Source organism: Stegodyphus dumicola, chromosome 9, assembly GCF_044657685.1.
Source record: "Stegodyphus dumicola isolate Sdum_Otavi_A_Nest chromosome 9, ASM4465768v1".
In the NCBI taxonomy this organism is placed as follows: Eukaryota; Metazoa; Arthropoda; class Arachnida; order Araneae; family Eresidae; genus Stegodyphus; species Stegodyphus dumicola.
The window spans coordinates 154,432,716-154,447,632 of NC_140776.1; the positions used below are offsets into that span (position 1 = coordinate 154,432,716).

The 14,917-nt window shown below is 37.0% G+C and overlaps 1 protein-coding gene across 1 annotated transcript in view; it reads left to right on the forward strand.

The window, feature by feature from the left end:
* LOC118183576 (uncharacterized) overlaps window positions 1–14,917 on the forward strand; it is a 363,019-nt gene that overhangs the window by 93,352 nt on the left and 254,750 nt on the right. The window lies entirely within an intron of this gene.

The following is a 14,917-nucleotide window of genomic DNA, read 5'->3' on the forward strand; positions in this document are numbered from 1 at the left end:
TGAATCGAACCTCGGACCGAACTACCAGTGTTCAGCGACTTTACCGCTCGGCCGCTGGTGGGCCAAAGGAAGGAGGAAAGTATTTTATTATTGAGGTTTATTTAGATAACATATTATTTATTTGCTTTTGGTCATTTCATATTTTCTGTAAATAATTTTCAGTAGCTGGACTTGTGCTGAGTTTAGGTTTTGGGAAGCTACATCTAGTTCATTTATTGAAAATAAAAGAAAAAGAGTTAATCTTTTGTATTGACCTTCCTGTTGCAGGTTTTGAATCTTTTGGCACATAGCCCAGATTAAAAGGTGCACAAATGCTATCGTGGTGGCGAATATACTACTATAAATTTCATTTATGAATGCATAATTTCTGAATGGCAAAATATATTTATTTAGTAGCAAAAAGTTTCGCAGCAGAGCTCATAGTGCTGTATATATAATACGTAAGTGTGTTACGACACCAGCTGGGAAATGTTCTTTTTTGCATTAAAGAACTTTTCATCGCAAGAAAGATTTCCTTTTCTATAGACCGATATTTTTATCAAGCATATCTTGGCTTAGAAAGAAACAATTCGCAAAACCTTTCGGAAGATTGCGAAACTCGAGAAATACTTTGTTTTATATATTATTCCAAGAATTCAATGGAAAAATTCTAATTAATTTAATTTTTCATATAACACGCATATATATTATTTTATTCTAACATAAAATGCTAATCAAAATTTCTTATTCAGCTTCCAGGAAAGAATAGTTATCAAATTGATTACCCGTTCAATTCGCGATGATGCAAAGTGGACACATAAAATATTATTAAATATTTTTTTTTTTTATGTTTGTAATTATTAACTTATTTCAATTATCATTTGAGAAAAAATATTTTCTAAGCAAAGTTTTTTCTGCAAAGTATATTATTATTTATTTAATGTGAAAAAATATTTTTAGCACTTCTAATGTCTTTAAAATTTAATAATGTGAAGAGTATATAAAAGTTCAAACAAATTAAAAGTCTAACATTGTATTACTTTGTAGAAACATTAGGTTATTTCGAAAATAAATAATGAGCAACGCCTTCGCCGGGGCTCGAACCACGGGCCTTTCGAATACGCGTCGAGCGTGTTGACCAGCACATACGAAGGCATGCTAAGAAGGCGGGAAAAATACCTTATATACTACCCCTGCTAAAGGCCGACTGGGGTTTTAAGGGACCCAGTCGCCAAATCCTGGTGGTGAAGAATCATCATTCACCACCTTTTAGTTCGGGCGCCACTGTAGAGACATTGGGTTATTTCGAAGCAGAAGAGATGAAAAATTCTTCGCCGGAACTCGAACCACGGGCCTCTTGAAATACGCACCAAAATTTCAAATAAATAAAAATTAAACAAGTAAGTTCATTTAAGCTTTTACACTTTAACTTTCCATAATACAAACTAAAGAGTATGCATGACATATATGTAACATTCTCAAATGGAAACCCTTAGAAATCTATTTCAAATTATTTATCTTTAATTGTTTTACTCTTTTCATCTAACATAATAATTATATTTGTTTATTTATTTCTCTGAATGCGTCAAAGTAGATAGATATTTATCAAGATTTTGGAAGATAGGAGGTATATAATAATAATAATATTTTTATACTTGTCCCGTTTATATTAAGGATATTGCTGGGAGATAAATTTAGATATCTCTTGCCGAAGAAAATGGCGAAACAAATTACTGGTCGTACCCTAGTACCATGCGGCCTGATAAGGGTCGTTCCCACTGGGGTTTATCCAAGCTAACGGACACAGCTGATGTAGCCGATCCATCTCCAAAACCAGTTTTTTCCCATAGGGCTGCAAGTTGAAAATTCTGAACTGCAGGCATATCGGAGCTAGTTGACACATAGAACTGGGGTTTAGCTGACACCTTTAGCTCAGATAAACCCCAGTGGGAACGGTCCTTTAAGGTTAAGGGCGTGCCGGATACGTCACATCCCTAATTGAAAGACTTGTCAACCTCAAGCTTGTAATAAAGGATACTTATATGCTTGTATGCTTGTAATAAACGACCAGTGGGCCTCAATTTTGGGGCTCACTGGTCCTTTATTACAAGTATATAATACAAGTTATACAGAAAACAATGCAAAGCATACGCACAAAATTTACAGTGTAGAGTCCACACGATATGTTACGGTTGTAGAGATGGGAAGGTTTTTCTTCTACAGTTCTTGGTTACACAGATGTAAAGTAAAATCATTCTACAAATGTTATAGTTGTACAGATGTAAAGTTCATCGTCTCTCTACAAGTTATTTGTCCTTGTTTTTTAAATTTTTCTCATTCCACCTGCACATTTAGGGCTGTAGAACACATCCTTCTTGGGAATTACGTTTGCAAAGCTCCTGATTGATCAAAGCAGGGGCAGTTGTTGAGTAGTGCCTTGGATCAGCTGTCTCAGCCTCCTCTCCGAATCCCTATTTGACGTTTCTTTTGAGGAAATGCTTAAAATAACTTAAAAATTCCCCACGATTTGTTGTAGCTATCACCAGGAGAGAGTCCGTCCATAATCTCTTCAGTGGAACCTTTGAGTAGTATTCAAATGTAAGCCATCCCGTATTTGATTCATTCCATCGTTCTTGTCATTTCTCTGTAGCTTCTTTTATAAGTCTGTTCTTTATTACCAACTTTGATTTCGAAGTCAACGATTTGCTTTCATGAGACATGCTTCACTGCTTGCTTCCTTCTGGAAGCTCTTTTTGCCACTTTATTTTTTCTTTTTGAGACGAAAGCCGTCTCATCCTAGCTGTATTTTCTTCAGTCTCCATGCCTAAGATAACACTATCTCTGAGCGCCACTTCTTCCTAATAATGAGTCCGCCTAAATATTTTTGACTTTTGATCTGCATTGAGATATAACGGAAGAGCCCCTACTAGTACTCGAAGTGCTGTTGTCGGCGTGGCGCTGAAAGCTTTTGTAATACTCAATAATACATTCTTTGTTTTTACAGCAGCTTATTTGTATTTCTTACAGTCTTGCTGTAATGCTATTAGATCAGGTACCCATAGAGAATAAGTTTTTCTAATGTCTTAGCATAGAGCTGTTTCATTACTTTGCCTTTCAGTTCACATCTGTGAGCCATGAAACGAATGAGATTATTCACTACAGCATGAGTATGATTCCCCATTTTTGTCAAATATGGTATTCATGTATGTGATGGCCACGAACCCTTTTGTCCAGAACGAAACCTAAATATTTTAAGGTGTCTTGTTTTGGATCGAAGCGTTCATTCACTTGAGCCTCGGCTCCGAATGGGACGACAATCGGTAGAAGTGATGTACATGTACAGAAAAAATTATTACAGTTTGAGAAACATTGGATGATTTTTTGAAGTGAAAGAGCTTCACAAAGTGAAAAAGTCAGTAACGCGTAATGCTCCAAAAATGCTCAATAGAAGAAAGATTCGGCAACCTTGCTGGCCAAGGTAATGTTCGGCAAGCAGTAGAAAGACAGACTAAGGCAAGCAGTAGAAACATGTGCAGTGTGGGGGCAGGCATTATCTTGCTGAAATGTAAGCCCAGGATGGCGTGACATGAAGGGCAACACAACGGGCTTTAGTCCTTCGTCGACGTACCGCTCTGCTGTAAGGTTGCGACGGATGACAACCAAAGGAGTCCTACTATGAAATGAAATGGCACCCCAGACCATTACTCCTGGTTGTCGGCCTGTCTGCCGGAAGACAGTCAGGTTGGTATCACACCGCTGTCCGTGGCGTCTTCAGACTCATCTCCAGTCTCTGGTCATCGGGGCTCAGTTCAAAGCGGGAATCATCACTGAAGACTATTCTACTCCAGTCAGTGACATTCCAGTGCGAATGAGCCCGACACCACTGCAAACCGGCTTGACGTCGTACAGAGGTTAATGGTAGTCGGCGCAAGGGGCGCCGTGACCTCAGCCCCCTTTCTGTGAGCCGTCTATGAATGGTCCTTGCGGTCACTGAAGCACTAGTTGCACGTACAATCGATGATAATGATGCATCTGGGGCTGTGAATGCCGCTCTGACGATTGCTCGGTTTTCACGTTCTGTCGTTTCTCTAGGCTTACCGCTTCCTTCTTAATGCTGTGTGCGGCCATGGTTCACCCATTTCTGCCGACATCGTCTAATAGTGGTATCGCTCCTGCTCAAATGTCGAGCTATTAGCCGATAAGACTTCTTTAAGCCCAACTACACGACTTCTCTCAAATTTTGACATCTGCGCATATCGTTCGCGTACCTGTATGCGAGGCATAGTTACTGTCTACCAAAATACACGGAATGAAATTCGTGAAGAATTTATGACCTGGAATCGTATTTTCTCCTCCTAAATACCCTGCCAGTTGCACAGATCAGATGCGCTATAGCGACAACCGTGCAATCATTAGCTGTCTAAATGTTAAATTTTGCATTTTCCGTCGAATCCTGTATGCATATCAATTTGTGTGCAATTTGCCTTATATGCTCTCGATGCGTCGTAGTGCGTCGTTTTTTTTTGTCTAAGAGTGTATTAGTTTTCTCCGTACTGAAGTTTAACTGGAACCTCTTACACTAGATCTCTAGGATATCCAAAGTAAGTTTTGATTTTTTAAATATGGTACTATTTTCGTTTCCAATTATGATTACAAAATCATCCGCGTAAGCCTGCAGTTCTGAATGTTCTCCTAAATCAAGATTTAGGGCCGTATTCGCTTGGGTCCAGATTTGACCCAAGGTACGTTTTGTAATAGTCTTTAGTGATATTCATTCCTAACGATTATTATTTAAGTAATATTTTAAAAGAAGGAATACGGCCCTTGAACATTTCAGCTCTATGAGTTCTGATAGGAGACTTTATCAGGTTCTGTGTTTCTCCTTACTTGCTTGGGGAACATGCAAAGACCTAACTCGGAACAGGGAGCTTACTAAAGCTATGTTCAATAAATGTGGGAAGTAGACAAGATACACAGGAAGGGTATACGTTCACTCTTTACAATAATTTCCGAACTTCGGAATACAGAGACCAACCACTTGTGGTCTGAACGTAAGAATATAAAAATATTAACTAAACTCTAACTTAACTTTGGAATAATAAACAAGGGCCTACGTGGAAGATTTTCCGTATATTAACAGGAAGCCGTATGTACTACAGAGAACTGTTAACACTACAATACGTTTAAAATTATCAAGAGGATTAAACCTCTGGTCTCGAAGGCAACCAGCAACCGAGTAAAAACTGCTAAGGCAAGCGGCCTGCTTCTACTAACTCCTTCCTCTCTCGCGCTTGGCAAAAAGCCACAACTTAAGTACTTAGCGTTCGCCAGACAAATTTGCATAAATAAGTTAAAGCTTTTAATTCTGGCCGGAAGTAGAAAATAAGAAGTGATAGTAAAGATTTAAAATAAAATAAACGTTAGTAAAACTTAAGATCCTTACATACTTCCCGCCAGAGTTAATTAGTTTGAAACTGAGGTCTAAAACGACCTTGTTGAAAACTTTTAGCTCTAGAATCTAACGCGAGGCCAATCTTTTACAAACATTTCTCACTAGAAACTAGAAATTTAAAAAAAAATTGTTTTTACATTATCAACTCCATGGACAATTACTTTTCATTTGTACTGCATCTAAACAGGAGCTTTTAGTTGAAATCTGGTTCCTTCCAGAGATCTGGAAGGAAAACTAGTTTAATGCAATGTTACACAATTAAATGGCAAGTCACATGAATATTTATATTTCTCCTAACATTCTTATTTCATTCATGACTTTATTTAATTATTTCTCCCCGTGCTCTCTGACATGTGTTGTAAAAGAAAACACCGAACACGAATGTGTTTATGTACCAGTGTTCAACACTACCGTCTACCATCAAAACACTAATGTGTTAAAATTCAACATAACAAGACCTCGTAACACACCCTATCTTCATCTCTAAACCCTGAGGTACTATTCTGAAAGTGGCTAACTCTGAAGTGTAGCGTCAGAGAGCCTAACTACATTCATTCAACCTTTAACACATATTCACAATACTTTTCTCTTTTTTTTTCAGTCACACGAATAAGTTTAAAACTTTTGGCATTGCTTTCACTTTTACCATATCACAGTATTTCTTAACATTTAAAATAACAGTTCACATTGTATATAAGAACATATTAACATGCCGTTAATTTTACGCAATTTAAAACATACATTAGTAGTACATTGTTAACTTCTATTCTTTTCCAAGCAAGTGCCAAATCTTCTACATTGAAACACTACATTTCAAAAGTCTTTCAGACCAAAACTTCTTTCGTGCCAGAATCTTTTAAATAAAATTTTCTACAATAACTTTTACAGTAGTCAAGTATTTACACATTCCGATTATACATCAACTTTAGTTTTACGCGCGAGTAATTGAAAAACATAACACCAAAATCGGTAACAACTCATTTCTCGCCTTTTTGGCGATAAAGGTAGATCTCACATGAGGTAAAACTTCTTGAAATCTGCCACTTACAGTAAGAATGAAAGATTAACTTAAGTTTGCAAAATAACATAAAATTTTACTTATCTTTGTGATATTCGGGCATTCTTTTCTCTGCCCAGTCCTGGAAGGTAGCAAAGATTCGTGTTTGATTTATCCTCCTTCTTGTGCGGGCTCGCCCTTCAGTACCTTCCTCTAGGAGCTTTCTTTTCCCTCCAGTTCGGTCACCCTTGAATACCTTCTTTTTCGCCTCTGCCTGTGGTCTTGGCCGTTTGATGGCCGCTGGTCTTGGCGGAACCGGGACACTTCTCTCTCGTTTCTGCTTGGATCTCGTTCAAATTTTCCTTGTATCTTTTCCTCCGCCGCTGGTGGTCTTTCCGCAATTCGGCGACATTTGCTGCGTAGAATCCTATCTGATGAGTAGATCTTCCGTTTGGGAGCCGGGTTATAGTTGCCGTTATTTCTCCTGGCTCTCTTTGCATTCGTCGTACTTCTCCCTTCTTCATTCTGGGGGTGGTCGTGCGCTCTCTTTTGTGGCTTCTTTTTCTTGTTACCTTCAATTTTCCAACGGGGAAACTTTCTTTTCAATTGCTCCTGCCTCCTAATGGCTTGCCATTGTACTTGTCGTTGTTCCACTTCTGGAGCTTGTGCCTGCCGTGCCTGCCGTGCCGGATCCTGCAAAAGATCTTTAAATATTTGCATTTTATTACGGTCATAGTAAGGTTTCATCTGGTCAATGTTTGCGGAGCATGTTTCACCATTCCTGGCTTTTAACACCACTACAGCCTGAGTTAGTTTTTCTATGACATATGGTCCTTCAAATCGTGAAAAAAATTTGGCGGTTTTATCTTCTGGTGCTGAAGAAAGTGAATGCTTAATTTTTAATACTTCATCTCCTACTTTATAAGTTACTCCCCGTCGTTTCATATCATAATAAAGTTTCTGTTTTCTCTCTGCTAATTCAGTGTTCTTTTTTGCTTCTTTAATTAATTATTCTATATCACCCATTTTAAATTCTGGGGCTTTTTGTTGAACATAAAATAATTTATCTAACGGCGTTATAATCTTTCTGCCTAAAAATAACTCAGCAGGAGTTTTGCCCGTTGTATCATGTTTTGCGGTCCCAAGGGCGAAAGCAAATTCATTGACATAGTTATCCCAGCTTTTATGAAAATTTTTAACATAACTACGGATAATTTTCACTATATTTCTATTGACCCGTTCCGCTATATTTGATTGCGGCCGATACAGGGACCATTTTTAAATGACGTATGCCCAGTTTTTTGCACATGTCTTCAAATATATTACTTACAAATTGAGGACCATTATCCGATATAACTTTTATGGGCGCCCCGTATTTTAAAATACATTTATTTAAAATAGAATCAGTAACTAATTTCGCGGAGGCTCGTTTTAAGGGAACAATTTCGGTCCACTTACTAAAATGATCAACCATAACAAGGAGATAGCGACTTTTATTTAACTGACTTTTTGGGAAAGGGCCCAATAAATCGATGGCAATTATTTCATTTGGAAATTCGGATTTAATACCATTTAGAAACCCGGCCGGGCGGAAATTAATATAATTAACTGCTTGACATGTTGGGCAGGACTGGACATACGCCCTTGTTAACTTTTGCAGTTCAGGAAAATAGACTGCATCGCGTACGCGTTGGATAGTTTATCGAATACCAGCATGAGAAGCTAAAGGGCTGTCATGTAACTCCTGCAGGATATTTAATCTAAGACTAGCTGGGATAACAGGTCGAAATTCATTGTTGGAATTTGTAGTTTTTGTATAAAATAATAGACCGTCTATTAGTTCGTAATGTGCCGCCCTATCCCTTATCGCCACAATATCTTGGTGGCTAAAATTTTCAGGATCCTTTAAATACTCATAAATGTTTCCAAACTCAGGATCCTTACCCAGTTCGGTTATTACAGTTTCTCGGGAATTTATTGTACATGCTGTGAGCATTGCCACTTTTACAGTATTACTTTCTTCATCTATTTTTATTCTGGATAGGGCATCTGCTACGATATTTTCCTTTCTGGGGGTATGCTTCATTACCAGATTATATTCTTGTAGCTTGAGAGCCCATCTTATTAACCTTGGGGATAAGTTTTTCCCTGAGTACAATCTAGTTACCGCCGCATGATCAGAATACACTGTTATTGGCGCTCTTCCAAAATAGACTCGGAACTTTTCCACTGCTAACAGAACTGCAAGTGCCTCTCTCTCAGTCACGGAATAATTTCTTTGTGTTTGATTTAAAGTTCGACTAAAAAATGCCACGGGCTGCTGATTTTGCGAAAGTACCATTCCTACCGCATAATCCGAAGCATCCGCTGAAATTTCTAAATTTTCATCCTTTTCAGGAAATTTCAAAACCGGCGCTTGCGTTAACGCTTGCTTTAATTTTTCGAAAGCACTATTGGCTTCGGCCGTTCACGATAATCTTGCTTTTTCCTTTTTAATTTTAACAATGGTTCAGCAAGAGCTGCAAAATCTTTTATAAAGGACCTATAATATGAACAAAGTCCTAGAAAAGAAGAGAGCTTCTTCGCCGTATTTGGCGGCGGATACTTTTGTACAGCGATTATTTTTGATTCGTCTGTCTCGATTCCTTTCTGAGATATTCTGTAATCTAAGTATTTTAATTCAGGGGCTGCAAATTTGCACTTTTCGACATTAACTTTTAGACCGGCCTAATTTAATAATGAAAACACCTGTCTTAAATCCTGTACATGTTGGTCCAGATTATCACTAGTAATAATGATATCGTCTAAGTAGATAAATGTGGACTTTCCAAGAACAGGCCTTAGCACAATGTCCATACATCGCTGAAATGTTGCCGGTGCCCCTGAAAGGCCAAACGGCATACGCAGGAATGCATAAGTGCCAGACTTGGTTATAAAAGCAGTCTCAGGCACGTCCTCCGGTCTAACCCCTATTTGAAAATAACCAGTCGTTAAGTCTAAAGTCGTCATATATTTGGTAGACGTTATGTTCCTTAGAATTTCTTCAATAATAGGTAACGAATATACCGGATATTTAGTTATGGAGTTTAATTTACGATAGTCAATCGCGAAACGCCACCTTTTTGGATAAGTTAATGGATAGTCATTGTTTTTCTTACATAAAACCACCGGGCTAGCATAACTACTTGAGATGGGCGTTATGATCTTTTTACGTAGCATATCGCTAATGTGCCATTCTATAATTTTTTCTTTATTCTTATCATACCGGTATGCTTTGTGGCGAACTGGCATTGAATCTCCGGTGTCGATACTATGGTTAGTAACTTGAGTAAATCCTGGAATATCACTAAATAACGAAGCAAATTCACTTACCACTTGTCGGATTCTTTGTTGCTCTTCCTTAGGCAGGTGGTTAAGGTTTAACATTGGCGGTTCCGTTTTTTCCTCTCGAACTGGTTTCATCGTCAGCTTAAGGGACGCTTCATTAAAATCCAGCGTTGCTTCTGCCTCTGAAAGAAAATCTATCCCTAAGATAATATGTGCTTGCAGATTCTTTACTATAAAAAACATAACCTTTACTTGTTCGTCCTTGATACGAACGTATAGCGGTAATTTAACTATGCACTTGCATCTTTCTCCTTGCGCAGCTAACACTGTCGTATTATCCGAATTATATATGCGGTATTTCCGAAAATACTTCCTAAAAAAATCTCCTGCCACACAGGAAAACTGCGCGCCTGTATGCAGGATTGCGGTGGCTGGGATGTTATTCACCAACACTTCAATCTTCGGAAGAGTCAAATTTTTCACCATTACTGTATTTAACTTGAAGGAAGAGGGGTTTTCTTGGCCTTCGGATTTCCGCACCCTCCCGTCAGCAGAAATCCGTTTTAGTTTAAATCTTTTTTTCTTTCCATGCTTTCCTTCTTTTTCCACTGGCCTTGAGACTTTTTTCCTGGATTGCTATTAACTGTCGACGTTCGCCGGCTGTTTTTGGATGCTCGGGTTTCCTTACCCACTGATTCGCTTTGCTTCCGTAGCCGTGTGCTTGACTTGGCTGTGGTGTTTCCTCACCAAATTGGTTTCGTTGTTGATATTGGCGTATTCTTTCAATGTCCGCCGTTCTTCTACTTTCAAACTGGATTGCTAGCTCAAATAGCTTTTCCAGTGTAGTCGGATTCCTTAATTCAATAAAGTCTTTACTTGTGGAAGTAACCTCGGCAAAATCACTTGAATTATCTCAGGATCCGGACGGTTTCCATACAAGAGTTTGAAGACGTGAATTTTTCTTAAAATAAAGCTTGAGAGATTTTCAATTGGTTTCTGGTATATGCTGAAAAGTTCCGCTTCTAATTTCGCACGATCCCTTACGACAGGGAAGGCTTTTACTAAGGCAGTCTTGAAATTTTCGTAAGTATAGGTGGGACTTCCTGCTTGACCCAAGAGACTTCTGTCTATACATTTGAACCAGTTAAGCGCTTGGCCTCTCAAAGCGCTGGTAGCTAAGGTGACTTTTTGGAACTCATGCACGGGATACATAATGAAGTGGTCATCTATTTTTTCCAAAAAACTGGTTACCGGTGACTTTCCATTAAATGTTGCTTCTGGTTTCATGGCTGCGCGCATGGTCTGGACGATGTAATTAAATCCTTCCAGGGCGACAGCTGGCATTTCTGGATTCTGAGCCGCTTCTGCAGGCAGCACAGGTTCTTCTTGAAACTCGGCCATGGTTATTCTTCTTCGTCGGGCGCCACTATCAGGTTCTGTGTTTCTCCTTACTTGTTTGGGGAACATGCAAAGACCTGACTCGGAATAGGGAGCTTACTAAAGCTATGTTCAATAAATGTGGGAAGTAGAAAAGATACACAGGAAGGGTATATGAAACCCTTTATTTTTCACTCTTTACAATAATTTCCGAACTTCGGAATACAGAGACCAACCACTTGTGGTCTGAACGTAAAAATATAAAAATATTAACTAAACTCTAACTTAACTTTGGAATAATAAACAAGGGCCTACGTGGAAGATTGGACGTATATTAATAGGAAGCCGTATGTAGTACAGAGAACTGTTAACACTACAATACGTTTAAAATTATCAAGAGGATTAAACCTCTGGTCTGGAAGGCAACCAGCAACCGAGTAAAAATTGCTAAGGCAAGCTGCCTGCCTCTACTAACTCCTTCCTCTCTCGCGCTTGGCAAAAAGCCACAACTTAAGTACTTGGCGTTCGCCAGACAAATTTGCATAAATAAGTTAAAGCTTTTAATTCTGGCCGGAAGTAGAAAATAAGAAGTGATAGTAAAGATTTAAAATAAAACAAACGTTAGTAAAACTTAAGATCCTTACAACTTGACCACCACAAGTTGTTAAATGCTGAGAGTCAGCTCTCGAGTGTATGGGTTAAATTTACTTATAATTTAAACTTGTTGGAATGGAAATTAAATGGATTAGAGTTATTTATTTAATAGCGAAACACATTATAGCTGTCTAACTAAGGAAAATGAAATTTTTTATACAATACTGTTAAAATACGAGTAAAATTGGCCCCTTATTTCATGCTGAAAAATTAAAAAATACCCATGATATATTTCTACCTCAGAATTTGTATTCGATTCGATTGTTTATAAATAATATGCTAAAAATTTCTTTGCCAAAATTCTGATTGTCTCTTTGAGAGATTTTAGTGATCCTATAGCTGCTTTTTGAAGCTGAATTGAGTCCGAAGATGGTCAGAAAAGAGACGAGGTAAATAGTTTGAGATATGTTATACTGAATATTTAATTTTTAATAATGATCACACATTGCCTGCTAATATTGTACTCAAAGAAATTACAGCTTATTTTACCTAAGAAATTTTATGTGATGACTAAATAAGCATGTAATAAGAAAAATAATTAACCATAACGACCAGCATTATTATATGTTTCGTCATTTTTTGCGATGATATATTGGTAACAAAATTGTTCCGAAGGTAAAAAAGAATTAGTAGGAAACTGACAACTGTAGACAGAGCGTACCCTTTTCTAACGTTATACACTATATATAACAATGAAACAAAAAAGAACAGAATGTTTCGCTGCAGAAATTTTAAAAAATCCTCTTTTCATTATGGATGCAGCTATGCCTTAACTCAAATTCTTCTATCCATTCCTTAAATTTTGGAAATTCTGCATTTTGTGACTTGACAGAAATCCTTATTTTTGTTTCCTCTTCTTTTGAAGGATCAAAAACAAGAGGATGTGGAAATCAGCAGACTGCAAAATCTCATGCTCCGCTGCCATTTGATATTCTTTGTATTTGCTTTTGGAGTATGTATGTGCTAAGAATAAGAATATGAAGATACCAGACAAATTTTGAATTTCTTTGAAAAATACATTTCTTTTCTCCTGGCAACAGCTGCCGAGAATTTTAAAAAAGAAGACTTACAATTGCCTTCCAGTATCTCAAAACTTTACGTTTAACGTATTGTCTGCTTCCTTTTCTACATGCCTTCCTGGTGTAGTTGCAAGCACGCTCGACGCGTATTCGGGAGCGCCGGAGTTCGAATTCTGGCAAAGGATTTCGAAAAATAATAAAATGACTCTACAGTGGTTCCTGAACTAAAAAGGCAGCAGATGAAAATTCGTCACCATAAAAATTTGGCGACTGGGTTCACTCATCCCCAGTCGCCCTTTAGAAGAAGGAGTGTAGCAGATATTTTCTCCCTCCTTTACGCATGCCTTTGTGGGGTAACTGGAAGTACGTTCGAGAGGTCCGGAGTTCGAATAACGGCAAGAGAGCTGCACAGTTTGTACGTCCACGCATCGATATGACCTAATAATTCTACATGTTTCGAGATGAATATACATCACATTACTAGATTTCTTTAGCATAATAAGCTATTAAAATAAAGCTATCAAATACACAGTTATTAAATACTCATTAGTTAATACTGTGATTTAAAGCAGGCAAATAACGCATATTTCCCTCACACTTGATTGAACTCAAGTAGCAGTTCAATGTCACTTCGAAATTTTCTAACAAATGAGTACGAATACTGAAAAGGCCATGATTTCTTTTTTGGTTGGGGGGGGAGGATGTTCTGGAGCATATAGGTATTAAGAGTGTCAATAGAATGCAGATTTGCTGATAAATAGTAACTCACTAACCTCAGAGTTTTAACTCTGTTTTTTGAATTCAGAGTTTGACCTCAGAGTTTTAACTCTGACTTTAACTCTGACTGAAAGTCTGAACTTTAAATAGTCCTCTCCAGAATTAAATACCCAGTAAAACTAGCTTGGTGTATTTTTAACCTTCCTAAATCATAAGAAAATAAAAGTTCCTTTATAAAACTCTTCACGGAACGGACTAATAACCAGGCATATAACTCTCGACTATTTTCGCATAACCAATTAGTTTTCGAAATATATGTAAACGATTTTTACGTTTTCTCTAATTTTAGAACTAAAATTTCCTAAATATCAATCAGCATTTTAAATAGTTTCACAACTTTCAATTAGTGTACACTAATTATCGACTTTTGGAGCATACAGGAAATAACGGGTGTCGATAGATTGTGGAGATTACTTAAAAACTGGTTAAACGTTATTTATATCAGTAGATTTAAAACTTGAACTTCATTAGTCTCCTTCCAGTAAAATAGATTTCCTGTAAAAGTAGGTGTCAGCATAATTCTTTCTGTACTTTTACTATTCCTAAAACATAAAAGGACTAGTTTCTTTGAGAATTTTTTATTAAGTTCTCTAATCTCTAAGGACGTAAAAGAGTACTTTTTTTAACTAATAAATACATTGTCTTTCATACTTGAAATTGAAATTACCAAAATTTTAATTAATAGTTTTTTTTTACCCACATTTAGCTTCACATCTTGCCTTTAAAATACGCAGAATTGTACAAATAACTTTTATCTTGTCTCGCGGATTTCCGTTAGTGCGCACAGAATTTTATGCAACATAACACGATAAAAAGTAAATTTTCAAAAAAATTGAGAGAAACTGATTTGTATTAAAAAGTCGAAATTCGTTCTTTTTTATTATAATGAGCAACAGCGATGAAATGAAGAGGAAATTAAGGATGTTTGTTCCTTATTTATACTTTTAATATTTTTTTACTGTGCCGTAATGTAGTGTTTTTTAGAATATATGTTTAATGTAATTATTACTGAATCCCTTACAAAGTACGAAATCTTTTATTCTGAGAATGCATCTATTTATACACGCAAATGTATAATGTTTCAATGAACTCCTAATATCAATTCTTTAAGAAGGAGATGATATATCCACATATGAAGGGACTTTTCATCTTTAAACTGGAGATATTTCACCCCAGACAAAAATTTTAAATATAGCTTACTTATTTTATTGCATAGGGCCTTCGTGATTTTAAATAATTTAATATTTGAAATAAATTAGCATTTTAATATTTTGTGTCTTAATTATTGTTATGTGTTCTAATAATACTAACTCCTTCTGTTTTTGTTTTATCTCT